Genomic DNA, 13,983 nt, shown 5'->3' with positions numbered 1-13,983 from the left:
TTTGTCTAAAACTCTGGAATTTCCTGGAAACATGTTTTCATATATTTCATACAGGGGGATAACCAGTAGTAAAGATAGTCATAGTTTACTAAAACAGAGTACGTAGAAGTGTAATAGCACGTGAGTAGTTTCCCATAGGTAAAATCATATCTTTGTCTACCTCGGCCCCAAAACACAGGAACCACCTGCAGCAGGAGGCTGACATAAGATATTTATTTCTTTAAACCAGCACTATACAACATCATCTGCATGAGATCTGTCACCCCCACTGTGTATTTACTGTGTGCAGACGTGACCTAGTGGGCACAGTTCATTTAAAGAAAACATCTTTTAAAGCCTGTTAGTCTCATAGACAATAATTCTACAGTATCTACAGAGGACATCCTTATTGTTATTGGAGAGCAAGCCCATATAGAGAGGGAGCATGCTTGCTCTTTTGCAATCTCATTCTTAAGCAAGAAAGTAGAGCTTATCAGATTTTGAATATGAAAGGCAGAAGCAGCTGTGGAGATTCCAAGCAATAGTCAATGTTACAGGTTTATCACACATTTAATTTCATTGGAAAAAATAATGAAACTGGTGAAAAGTATTTGTGGAATTGGAGGAGAGCATATTTTGCTGGTTTTACTTTATGTTTGAAGTTTTGGGTATAGCTCTGCCCATAAATACTGAAATGCCTAGCATAAAGAACGCAGCCTGGGGCATACACCATAAAACTTACAGTGCAATTAAATGAGCAATTTCCACTGGAAATAAAACGGGCATGTTGAGTAGAATATGAATTAAACTGAATCAGGCATGTACGGGGTTTTGGAGAGGAACCTCCTGGTTTCAGGAGCACCTGACACTATCTGTAGGTAAAGGACAGCAAGTAACAAAAGATACCTGCAGTTAGCATAAGACTGGGGCATTTGGAATTATGGTTAAAGTAGTTCTCTTGTCATTATGTCTCCTGGAAAGGCCCAGCAAAATTACAGTTGATTGCAAAGGATTAAAACTGACCCTTCATGACAAAGGCAGACATTTTGAGCTTCTCTATCACAGCTGCGCTTTCAGACTTCTTGAAACTTTCCCTCAAATTTCATTTTCATCTTCTGAAAGCTCCTTCCTACATCAGAGTCACTCAGGTGCCATTAGAAAAGTGTTCATAAAGGAGATTTTCAATTGGAAGACCGAAAACCCATCAAAATGAATGTTAATTTGTGTTACAGACCATTTTCTGTTCTGCTTCATTTCTGGGACCTTACTTGGAGATTAAAGGACAATGATTCACTATTATCCAAGGGAAAACTCAATTCAGGAAAAGATTTAGAACTAGCAGCCTTCGAGGCACCAAATGTATGTTTGGCTGATAGAAGAACTGGCTTGTAAGGACAGAAAGCAGGTTTTTATCGTATTTGTAGTGTAGGGAAAAGCAAGTCCACCCAAGATAAGCTTAGCATTCTTTCTTTCAGGAACTAGGGTAAGGGTTAGGGGAAGAAAGCTTGAAATTTTTCTGTCTGCGAAAGTCAGAGGAAAGCTCAGGGAAACCAGTTTCTTCCCTCTTTTCCCAAATGCCCCACCCCCAACCGTCCCGGCAGGAAATGGGTGGGGTGGGTAAAAGGCCATGTGCTTCGAATAAGCATTACCAGCCAATTAAGATGTTCACACGTCAAGCTATAAAACACTTCTTTTTAAAATTATGGTATTTCACTGTAGTTTTGTCTGAATCCTGTCAAATCGGCTTCTGTCATTTTTCTAAGTATAAAAATGTACCACAAACCCTCGTAGTTTTCTCAAAGGAAAAGAATATTTTCCATGGCAGCATACGCTTTGAATTTTTCACGTAAGATCTTCTTCTCTCCAGACCTATGTCTCAGCGTATTTTACTAGCATAATGATACTTTAGGTCCTGCCCATCTGTCCAGGGCAGTCTTTCCGGAAAGTGAGCAATGTTCTATGCGTTTAGATGGCTGACCAGCCCCTCCCCACAGAACCCACCGCCGTGAACGAGTCCGCCAGGGCCGAAAAGCACGCGCGGGGTGAGAGAATCCAAAGCCGGTCTCTCGTAGCCTAGGTGCCCAGAAAAGGAGAGTGAAGCTAGGAGGTACCTGGAAGGACGGAGGAAAGAGAGAATTAGGAGCTTAAAGCAGTCAAGTAGATTTTCCTGTTTAACCCGATGTGTCCGACATTTCTGTCTTGAACTAAAGACATAATAAAAAAAATAATAATAAGGGCGCTTTATTTAGGTCAATAGATTATATGACTTGAAAGTTTTACATAAATAGTGACTAGTTTGTGGAGAAAAAAAGTGTTTCCCTCGGTTTATTTTTCGGGTATGTTTTTTTTTTAAACCATGAATTCTTTATTGATGCTTTTTTTTTTTAAGACAAAAGCTTGGATTCATAAAATGGAGTTATTTTCACAGGCATGCCAGCCTCTTCGCTGCTGCTTCGCTACACGTTCGTAATTTCTCGTTTCCTCCGATAATTAAGATGTTTTAAAACTGCTTTGTTAATCAGCAAGGTATGACGCAATATATCACTGCATCTTTAGGGCTCTGGCGCCAGCCGGTGGTGAGAAAGGGGAGGCACGCTGACTCTCAAATCTGAAAAGGCGTCTGTCTCCTTGTGGCCTCCACGGACGTATCCTTCGTCCTCCCGCACTTTTTTTCTTTCTCCCATCAACATAATGGGGAATCATTGCAGTGTGGCCAGAGAGGAGCAGACGGGATTATAGATGAAAGGAGAGAAAAATGGTGGGCAGGGCGGGAAGAGGAAAGGCCAGACAAATGCAATCGCTTCTCCAAAGGATTTGAGAAGAGATCATTTATTTGAAATATTTCTGCTATGTTGATGGAGAAGCTCAGTCTTTTGCCAGTGAATTTTTAGCCTTTTGTTTTCCATTTGTAGATGTATTTGAATATTTACTTAGGACATGTAGTAGCTCTGGAACTTCACCACAAATAACAGCACTGAGGACGTGTTGTAAGTCTAAATTTGTGTTCATTTTTAAGTAGCTAATAATTTTTGCTCTGAACAGGCTCTGCTACCTCGCCCAGGCATAACTGTAAGATGAATAACTCTCAAATGGTTAATAAAGCAAAAACCCCTTAAGATGATATTTGTAGCTGGTACACTATGAAAAAAATATAAAAATTCTGGGCAAAAGACACCTTATTTGGGATGTATGAAGTAGATTTAGTCTTGGAGCCAAATCTATCCTCAAATAGAAATAGGTTATGATGATTTGCAGGAAAACTGGAAACCAATAGTATTTATTTTAAGAAAGAATCTTTGGCTATCCATTTTTCTCATTTAATTAACATACTGATCTTACTAGGGTTATCGAGGCTCTTCAGATGCTACTAAATAAAAGCTGAAGCAGAGACATTTCTTTCATTAAATGGTGGGCACTGTTTATAACCCTATTATTTATTGCTAAAATCAATTATTAGTACTAAAATTCTATGTAGAATTTATTATGAAAATAAACTGAAAGTTGTAAAGAAGAACTTCTCTTTTTGAATGTCTTCACATATCTATATCTATATCTGTGTCAGCTACAGTGAATAAAGATAATGTGAACTGGAACTTCTTGTAATATTTTTGCAAGGCAAATCTAATTTAAGAGGAGGTTTCAGCCTGGAAGAATTGGCATAGTCTTACCTCACAAGCCTAGTTTATGCTACCTTGATATTGGCAAAATATTTCAAATCTTATCTAGGTGAGGCATTAGATGGTAAAAATAGCTGGCGATGGTGTGGTGTGTGAGGTTTCTATAAACTACTCTTGTAAGCATATTTTAAGCTTATTTTACACTCACTGAACACTGCATATTTCATATTAAACATTTGCCTAAACTTGTTACAACAAGGTTAAGTTTTGACATTTTCTCTTTGGTTTTAAGCATCTCCTCGCCCAACTTTTGGTGTATAAGGCCCAAGTTAAAAAAAAAAAAATCTTAAAAAATTCAGATGACCTGGTCTTATATGTATTTATCATATCTCCTTTGAGATGAAAGCTGAGCTTATGTAATTGAATCAGTGTTTCTCATCAGTATGTGAAAAGGAGTATTATTATTTTTTGAAAAATAAAATTCATTTTAAAAAGGCTTTTTCAATGGCAGTGGCGATTCATTGAAACTGGAGTGAATGATAGAGTTGAATTGCTATAAAATTGTGAGAGTTACAGCAAAATAAAATAACTTATGCTCTTTTAAAACATCTTTGTAGTATTTAAGTACTTATTTTAAATGCTGAGTTTGTGATTAGGCACTGTAGGTCTATCTTTAAAACTGTTTAATGATTGCTTTAAAATATTTTGATACCTACTATAATCCTTATATAATTTGCCATATGCTTCCAAGTAAATGCTTAGAAATGTCATTCCATCATAATTTGAAATTTACTCATAAAGAGATTTGAAGATATATCATTTGAGTTTAATTTCTTATTACTTTTTAATATTATAAAATTTGAAATCAACCCTATACTGCAAATGAATACATTTGAAGGCATGCAGGAAGTAAGAAAGAAAATATAATTGAGAATATACATATTTTTCCTCTTTGGAGATTTCTCTGATGACTTTGAAATAGTGTTATAAGCAAATACCATTTTGCTCAGTTTGGATTCCCCTTTTAATTTGAAATAGTCTATAAAATTTTTACTTTTTTTTTTTTTACTCGCAGTGGGTTGGTGTCCCTGAACGTGACAATAAAAAGACAAACTCACAATAAATACTCCCGTGCATTCATTCTGATATTCACATTTGAAAAGACAAGGCATACTAAAATGCAGATATATGAATAATTAAATATTTGTTTGGCCCCTAGATTACATGGTTGCTAAATCTCACAATCTTTCCTCGCAGAGTGACACTGGAGCCCTCTGCAGACCATTCCATTAGGAGATGTTGGCACAGTATGGGGGAGTCACATCTGCCAGCAAAGTATTACAGATGGTTCCCCTCATTAGCCTACAGAATTCCAAGCAGCCATCACGGAGGAGGCCTGGGATCTCACTTGGACAAGATGCTAAACTAGCCTCCTGTTCAATGTCATTAAGACTTCTCCCAAATAATGGCCTCAGCGTGCCCGATTGGGCTCGGGCTGGTCTACAATGTTGCACTTGCAGGATTAGAGATGGCGGCACCGTGTCCAATCTGCCAAAGGGCATTACATGGTTTTCACATTTGACAAAGTTCCGCAGCAAGTCAGTCTTGGAAAACTTCTCAATCTAAACGCAGTGGCAGATCGGCCTTGCCGCTCCCCAGAAACACATTAGCATCGCTTTCATAATTCCAGACAAGGCTCGCTTTCACGTACACGCTTACTTATGATATTAAATGCATCGACAGTTTCATTTCTCCTCTTCCCCTCGACCCACTGATTTATTGACATAATGGTATTTTAATTTTGTTTTATTTACCCTTTGTTTATGAATCAGCCTGAAAATCAGGGCACCAAGCCCTGGCAACCGGAAATGTTAGTTAAGTTTAGCCGTAGAAACAGCAGGGGGAGCCCATACTGTTTTATAGTCTGTAGTTTTTCTGGCTGGATTATTATAATAATATTATAGTTGTTGTTTTAGCTTATAACATAGATGTTTAGAACACAGACAGTCATGTGTTAGATTTTATAATTTTAAGTCACAGAGGGTCAATTTTTATTCATTAATCGTACGAAATAATCAGGATACCAGTAAGAATAACTGACAGGCAAAAAATTGGCAGTGTTCTCTTCCCTGTTTTTTAAGCCGGGGAAAAACCCTGCTCCAAATTTTATTATTTTTCTAAAATGAAATCAGCCAGAATCTCTTCATAATCTCCGTGGCTGCTTGCTTGCGTTCCCAGCTGCAGCTTTTTTTTTTCTTCCAGAAACAAATAGGAGTTAAAATATACATATTCTGACATATTTTTGATATTGTGAAAGTAAGGGAAGGGCTCTCCAGAATCACTGCGCATTCTCATATGGCCCAGACTTAGTTTCCAATTTCAAAGTTAATAAAGTGCAAAAGCCCAGTGGCATTTAATATTATTCTTTTATGCTTGACAAGGTCCTTGGGTCAGTAGGTTTTCCCGACTGTAAAATAATTCAGAATACCTGAATTACTTTGTGCTCTCTAAATAAACCATGGAAATGTCATGCATATTATATATATATTGGGGTTCATCCTAGATTCTTCTGCTCTATTGGAGGGGAAGGAACTCTAGAGTGATACTTAAATACCTGGCTTGGTGACTTTGCTGATGGTATCAGAAAAATCACCTCACAATGTGCGGGTTTATGATTATGTTAAGAAGAGTTTTGTATATCTAAACAATTTCTGTTGAAGAATTTTAAAATTTCATAACAAATAGCTTGTAACTAGGTATCAGTTTTACATTGCCCAAGACATCGAATATTGGTGCAATCCATACAATAAAATATTAAGAAATATAAATATATATTTTGTCAAAACAATATAAGACTTAAACTTTTGTGATAAAGGTGCGGATCAACAATTCTGGTTCCCTACATGTTGAAAATAAAGGAATGCAATCTCAGAGTGATCAGAAATCTTTAGGGAGAAATAGCATTTGAACAGGTCCTTGAAGATTATAAACAAATATATGGGGTGGCGAGAGGGATGCAGTAGTTGCGGTGGGAATGGAAGATATTTCAGGCAGAAAGTAGTTGGAAAGCAAAAAGGCAGGGTTGGAAATGTGCCCCAGTAGCACTAGAACATAGGAATTTTGGGTACTTAGAGGAGAGTAGAGGGCTATCTGTGAAGCTTTAATGTGCAGCCAAACAGTTAGGACTTCATTCGAGAGTCAGTGGGAGCCAAGGAGGATTTTAAAGGAAGACATAATGGGAACAACATTCTAGGGACAGGGAATAATATTGTAATAATATTATTTGCTGACAAGGTACAGCATCCTTGAACATTTAATCAAATTGATTTAGCATCAGCATTTGAAAGCAAAATAAAGAAGTATAATTTTAAAAAGACACTGTTCACATAATTTTAGAGTGTAATTTAAAATGTTTTTATACTGTCTTTCTTGGTTAATATAGTTAGGGCTAAATTCTAGGAGAGCTTGCTGAGTAGAGTTGTGATGGGGTGTTTTCTTTCTATGAATATTAATAATATCTTACATTAGGGGAGCATATTTTGCTATTCTTAATGTTAACATATTTTATTTTGTTCTTCCATCAACCTGGTAAGGTTAACAAATGCTTATATTAAAAAGATAACAGGTATTACAAGTGCCCACCCTTCACCCCCAACATGATATCATACATAAATATAGATTTATAGATAAGACTGAAGGCCAATGGTTATTTTAGTTTTACTGATAGGGGCAGAAGAAATCCTTCTATGACTACTTGTTTTGGAAAAGTTTTCAATTTCATTTTGTAGGTGTCTTACACTGTGGTACCATAGTTGATTCAATTATACACTAATAGAAAACACTTTTTAGAGGGAAATAAAGGACAGTGTAATCCAGTTGCATATTAGTGTATAAATATATATGTAAAAGTTTCTCTAAAAACATTTTTCTTTTTCTAAAAAGCTTTACTATTACGTATTAATGACAGATTAACACTGTATTCTACTTGATCCAAAGAAAGAAGAAAGATAGAATAACCTGGTTCCTAAATATGGGTAGAGAGGAGAGGAGATTTAAGATGTTTAGTAAGATATTGTATTTTTAAAATATTTGAAGAAAATACAGTTTACGTTCATAAATTTGGAAACCATGTACTGAATTTTTAAAAGTAATAGCATATATTGTGGAGAAAAAACCCAATAGAAAGTTTTCTTCAAAACCACTTGACAAAATGTGAGAGCTTAGACTCGTTAGCTGCTCAGAGTTTTCTTTTAATGCAGGACATGCGCTTATCTGTTGAGCTGATAAAACCACGATTCAAGCAACACATCATTTCTGGCTTGTGTGGCCGTAATTGTCATTGTTGACTTCCACGTCAATGTGTTCTTCCATTTAACTTTATAAAAATATATAGGGCTCTTTAGACTCTGTGTTTGGCATTATCACAATTTTTGCTTGGCTCAGACAGGGCAGGTTGAGTATCATTAAAGTGTTATTTATTTCTATTTTATTAAGCCCCTTTTATATTCATGTTACAGGTTAATTTATACTTTTATTTCATGCACTACTTGGCTTTACTGATTAATATGCCCCATGGCATTCAATAAAGTCAGACAGTGGAGGAAATAAGAGTGGTATTAATTTCTAACATTGCTATAAATTTGCCTTAATAAAACTAGCTCAATAACATTACAGAAGTAATACAATGGATGCTTCCAAATTGTTAACAAAAATGCAGCTAAACAGTTTTCTGTCCTGACTTTAACATAACCCTACTCCCTTTTCCTTGAAGTGTTGAAATGAAAGCTGCCATATTTTCCTCCTTCTTTAAAATGTAATGTAATAGTTGAATTAATACTAAAGTACATGCTTTCCATTTGACTTATTCCCTTATGCCTTATTCAGAATTTAGGTTACAAGCCGTTCAAATGAACACAGGCCCACAGGCCCCTGGGGAGGGAATCAAACCTTATTCATGTGAGAATGTTCATGAAGATTAAAACTATGTCTTCAGTATCAGTATTTTTCATTCTTTATGATATTAATGTTCAATCCCAATGACAAATACTATTCCTGTGAAATCTGATATTGCGGAAAGGCTAGTGAAAATGTATGTGCTAGAATTATTTTTGTCAACTACTCAATTAAATAAGGTTAAAATTAAGATTTATAGGAACTTGGAAAGATAAGGTCATTCTACAATTCAGTGAATTTTGGAACACAAAATTTTGAGGATAAGGATTGTACTCTGTTATTAAGTAACCACATGCGTGTATTAGAAGCTAACACTTACTCTGTCCTCTTCAATTACTAGATTGTAGACAGGCTGGCCAACAAATTGTTACAAATAAGAAATTTGCCTTCATCTCCATTTTTCAGAAAGAGTAAGTATACTTTATTCATCCTAACGTTCTATTTTCCTTAGTTTTTAAAATAACTTCTTTGAGTTCTTGCGTTTATGGACTGAAAAGAGATTTAATTTTTTAAAGGCAACAAACAAACCCAAAATGAAAAATTTAATTGGTATAAAAATACCAGGAAACATGTTCATTCAACAGATATTTATTGATTGGCTTCTGTTCAGGTGCTGACCTCATTCTAAGGATAGGATGCGAATAAGACAGGTATGGCTTCTTCTGTCTTCTTAGGATATATAGACTTGCTTTTTTATTCACTTTAATAGAACTGTGACATTTTCACAGATGAGAAAAGAAGCTACTTGGGAACATAAAATTTTTATTTTTTTGGTCTGTTTTTTGAAATAGATTCTTTAACTCCCTCTTAAGTCACATCAGACAAAGAGATAGGCACCTGTGCCAATAAAACAGTTTAAGAAACAGTGGAAAGTGAGTCATCTTTAGACCCACACTATGCTCAGAGGCATATTTTGGCTTTTACTAAATTGATTTAATGGAGTAATTTGTTTTTTCACTCAGCTCAAATGAATCCAAATCTATTAAATAGGTGGACTTGATGTTATGTTTTCTCTTGCTCAGTTTAGCTTTAAATCACATTTGGAAGCAATTCACAAAAAAGTTGTGCCTTTTGAAGGTTGATGTATTTATGCAACCTCTATCTTTTATGAAAAAATAAAAATCCCGTCTTTGCGGTTTCTGATTGCAAGCCCAAACGAATCCTCTTTGCTTACAAAAATGAGACTTTAAGGAAAAACATTTCTAAAGCACTCCTCAAACCAGTGTTTAGTGAAAAATTATTTTCAAGGAATAATCTATATCCTGGATCCTGAGAATGTTGATTCAAAAGTAGAAGAACCCTTTTGGAGGCTTGAGAGTTCCCATTTTAGAAAGTTACTTTTAGCAGTAAAAGAATCTTTTGTTCCAGAGACCTTCTTAGATCCTTAGTCTGGAAAATGAGGGACTTCTATCAGGTTAACAATTCTCATAACCGTTCACTTATAATCATGCTGACACTTGCTGAAATGAGTCAATCCAATGAGGGTGGCATCTCTTCTAGCATTCATTTGCTCCAGGAAATCTGCTTGTTAGTTATTTTGGAAAAAGAAGTTGGAATATCTTATCATTATTTTTTGATGTGTTTTGATGGATTTTATGAAGTTATATATATATGTATATACAACCTGATATTTAGAGATAAGAATGAAGCTAATCAGGTTGGGGTTAAAGTAATTCAGAACACTGGGGTAAGGAAGACAGTGTCTATATTTTGGAACCACACATATTCTTTGAGATCAAAGGAAGAAAGGTTTATTTTGTCTGAAGCTGGAATTTTTCTATAGCACATAATCTAACTCAACCTATCTATATAGCTCATTTGAACAACTGAAACACAGGGAGCCCAGAATTAGAAAGAGGTCCTTTAAGCCTGTATAGATTAGTGTAATGCCTGGATATATCCAAGAGTATATAAAAACAGATAATCAAAAAGTATTGGCAGCGTCCCTTGAGGGATGGGAGAAAGAATATGGAACTATTACACCTTACTGTCAGGGAGTCCCCTGATACTGTGTCAAACTTTAGGGACACCCATATCAATAGGCCATGTTCTTGATCCTGATGCTTACTCTTTTGAAGCTTATGAAGGTAGCAGAGAAGCTTAGGCTACCTATAGGTATGCCTAAGAGTTACTTCTGGAGGACCTCTTTTGTTACTCAGATGTGGCCTCAGTCTGTCTAAGCCAACCCTGCAAGTGAAATTGTTGCCCTCCTCGCTACGTGGGACATGACATCCAGGAGTGAACAAGTCTTCCTGGTGACATGGGAGATGACTCCCAGGTTGAATTTGGCCCTGGCATGTGAGATTAACAATTCCATCCTGACCAAAAGAGGGGAAAGAAGTGTAACTAATAAAATATCAGTGGCAGAGAGAGAGAGTTCAAATAGAGTCAAGAGGCTACTCTGGAGGTTGCTCTTGTGCAAACTTCAGTTAGACCTTGCTACCTATCATAACCTGCCAAACCCTAACCAAGACCATTCCAGCCAGTCCTAAAGAACACATAGGGCAACATATAAGATTCCACAAGGGTTCCATGCACTAGAGCAACTTTCCAGAAATCTACAACCTCCAGAAGGGTCCCTGGACCAGATAAGTCCTGAAACCTAGAGGGCCCAGCCTCTCCAGAACATCAGATAGTTCCATCTTCCTACCCCATATTAATGGCAGTCCCTTCCAACATGAAAAAGTTATAATGGCCATAGCCCAAACACCCTTAAAGAGAGGGATGGAAAGATCAAAGGTGATGGTGGAGTTATGCAGAGAAGACAGGATTTAACAAATGAATATGAATGCTGAATCATTAAATTGATATCTCTTTTAGCTCCAGTATCTTAGAGCAGCTAGAAGCAAAAACCTAAAATTGTGGAATTGTATTGCATGTCAAACTCTGAAATATGTTCTACAACTAATTGTGGTACTGTGCTTTGAAATTTATTGCTTTTTTGTATATATGTTATTTTTCACAAAGAAAAGAAAGGAAAAAAGCTGATTGTGATGATAAAAAAAATTTAAGCCTTCTAGCCTCCTATATTCTGGAGCAGCTAGAAGGAAAAATCTGAGAGGATCACATGGTAGCCCATGACAAACTCTGGGACCTGTCGTGTACCGACTTGTTGAAGAGCGCTTTGAAAACTATTGCTTTTTTAAATTTCTTTGCTTTGTATGTATGTATACTATACAATAAAAAAGTTAAAAAAAAAAGTAGATACATGTATAAAGCAAAGAGAACTTATGAGATTGGTGAGAACAAGAGAATATTAATGCAGTTAAAATTTTCAGGTAGTCTCAACTTAAATCCTTAGTGAAATGCACTAACTTATCAAATGATCAGAACCCAGGAAAATATATGTGAATGTGAGATGAAGGGAGGCAAGATTTATTCCCCCTCCTATATTTATTTTTTAAACAACTGTGCTAAAGAATTACTACCCTTTGAAAATAAGGATATTATTTTCTCTCTGAAGGGAAACATTGTACTCTATAGTATGACTTGTACTGTCTTTTGTGCCATTATTAATACATTTCCTGTTTAAGGAAATGACTTTTTTTAAACATGGTAGCTTAAATTTCAAAATATGTGCTATTGACTTTTAATATGTCTACCAATGTCACTCTGGGCATGAAGAATAAAGCATGGAAAATGCTCATCATCATAATTCTACTGTCATGAGACTCTTTGTTTTTAAATAAAGCGGCTGATGGTTGGTGTTTCTTTTTTTAGGGGGCGGGGCAATTGGAAGAGAGAAGGTAAGTTTCACAGAAAAATTCACAGACCCTTCACTTCAGAATGGCAAAGGATGAAAATATTCTTCTATACATTGTGTCTTTTTTTGAATAAGCATATATATCTGTAATATAAATTAAAGATCAAGAACATCTTCCAAAGATTTGTCCTCTATTTATAAATTCTAGACAAGTGTCCTCATACAGTTCTAGCTACTCAATTCTATTTTCCTTCATTTCTATTTTTCTGTTCTTATTGGGTACTTCAAAACCATCACTTTAAATTTAACAAGACTTGAATTGCATTAAGTGCAAAAAATAAGAATAACAAAGGTTAAATTTTCACAATATTGAATTTTTCATGGAATGTTCTTAAGGCGTGTCTCATCAGTGGATAGCATGTGGCAATATGGTGAAGGGAAGGTGGAGTGTGGACCTTCCAGGCAGAGAAGACAGGTAGTAGAAAGGCAGAAGTTCTGAACAAGCTCAGGTAGGTTAGAGTGAAGACATAGAGACCAGATTCTTCAGGGCATCTAGTGTGGGTTAAAGAGAAGAGACATTAATATGATGGGTCACAGGAAGGGTCATGATGAGATTTACACCTGAGGGCGATCACTCTGCTGCCTTGTGGGGAAAGGGCTGGAGAGGGGCCACCTGGAGAGGACAGTAGGAGGCTGTTGCAGGATGGTAGAGAGATAGCAAGACCCTGGCCACAGGCTAAGAGGGGTGGGGGGAGAGTATAGTTGACAGTGTCAACTGCTGTGGAGAAAAGATGTTCATTGGTTTGATAACAAGAAGTAGATTCCTGGTGATTCTTGCCAGAGCAGTCTCTGGTAAGTGGTTCAGGAAGAAGTCAATGGAGTGAATGGAAAAGAAAGAGAACAAGTCTCTGAGTTTTCTCCTCTTCTACTCCCTTTGGTGATTTCTCCCTCTACTTCCGAGCTTTCCGAGTGAAAGAAAAGAACACTTATTGAGCAATTATTAAAAAGCAGGAGCATTATCTAAAATGTACCTTGTTTAAGCCTCACAAGGACCTATGACATAGAAATCATTGTGATCTTCATTTCAGAAGTGGGGAGCAGAGGATTTCAGAGGTTTAAACATCAGCCCGTCTCCACAGCTGCTAAGTGATAGGGTTTTAATTCAAATCCAGGTCTGTCTGATTCCAGAGCTCACATTCTCACTACTACCATCTTCTAGAATTTGGAGTCTTCATGCTTGCTTTTTTCTCCTCTCCTCCCAGGTCTGCTTGCAATCATAGACCTAACAAGCTTATTTTTTGGCAGAACTTAAATGATGGATAATGCTTAACATGATCTCTTTTCCTGATGCATTTTTGAGATGACCATGGATGTGTTTATTTTACGTTTTTGTTGTACAATATAACATACAAACAGAAAAGCAAATGCAACATGAATGTACAATTTGGCAAAACATTGCTGGCCCTCCAGAAATTGTCTCTCTTCTATGTCCCATGCCCCCTTCTCTCAGAGGCAACAACAAGCCTGACTTTTGTGGCATCATTTCCTTGCATTTCTCTTCTACTTCCTTTGGTGAAGAAAAAAATCCCTTGCATTTCTCTGTAGTTTTCCCATTTGAGTTAAGCATCCTTAAGCAATATAGTTTAGTTTTGTCTATTTTGGCATTTTATGTAAATGGAATGATGCATATTCTTCTACATCTTGCTTCTTTTGCTCAGAATTGTTGTGAGA

Source organism: Tamandua tetradactyla, chromosome 3, assembly GCF_023851605.1.
Source record: "Tamandua tetradactyla isolate mTamTet1 chromosome 3, mTamTet1.pri, whole genome shotgun sequence".
Lineage (NCBI taxonomy): Eukaryota > Metazoa > Chordata > Mammalia > Pilosa > Myrmecophagidae > Tamandua > Tamandua tetradactyla.
Note: the sequence above shows the minus strand (reverse complement) of the source record.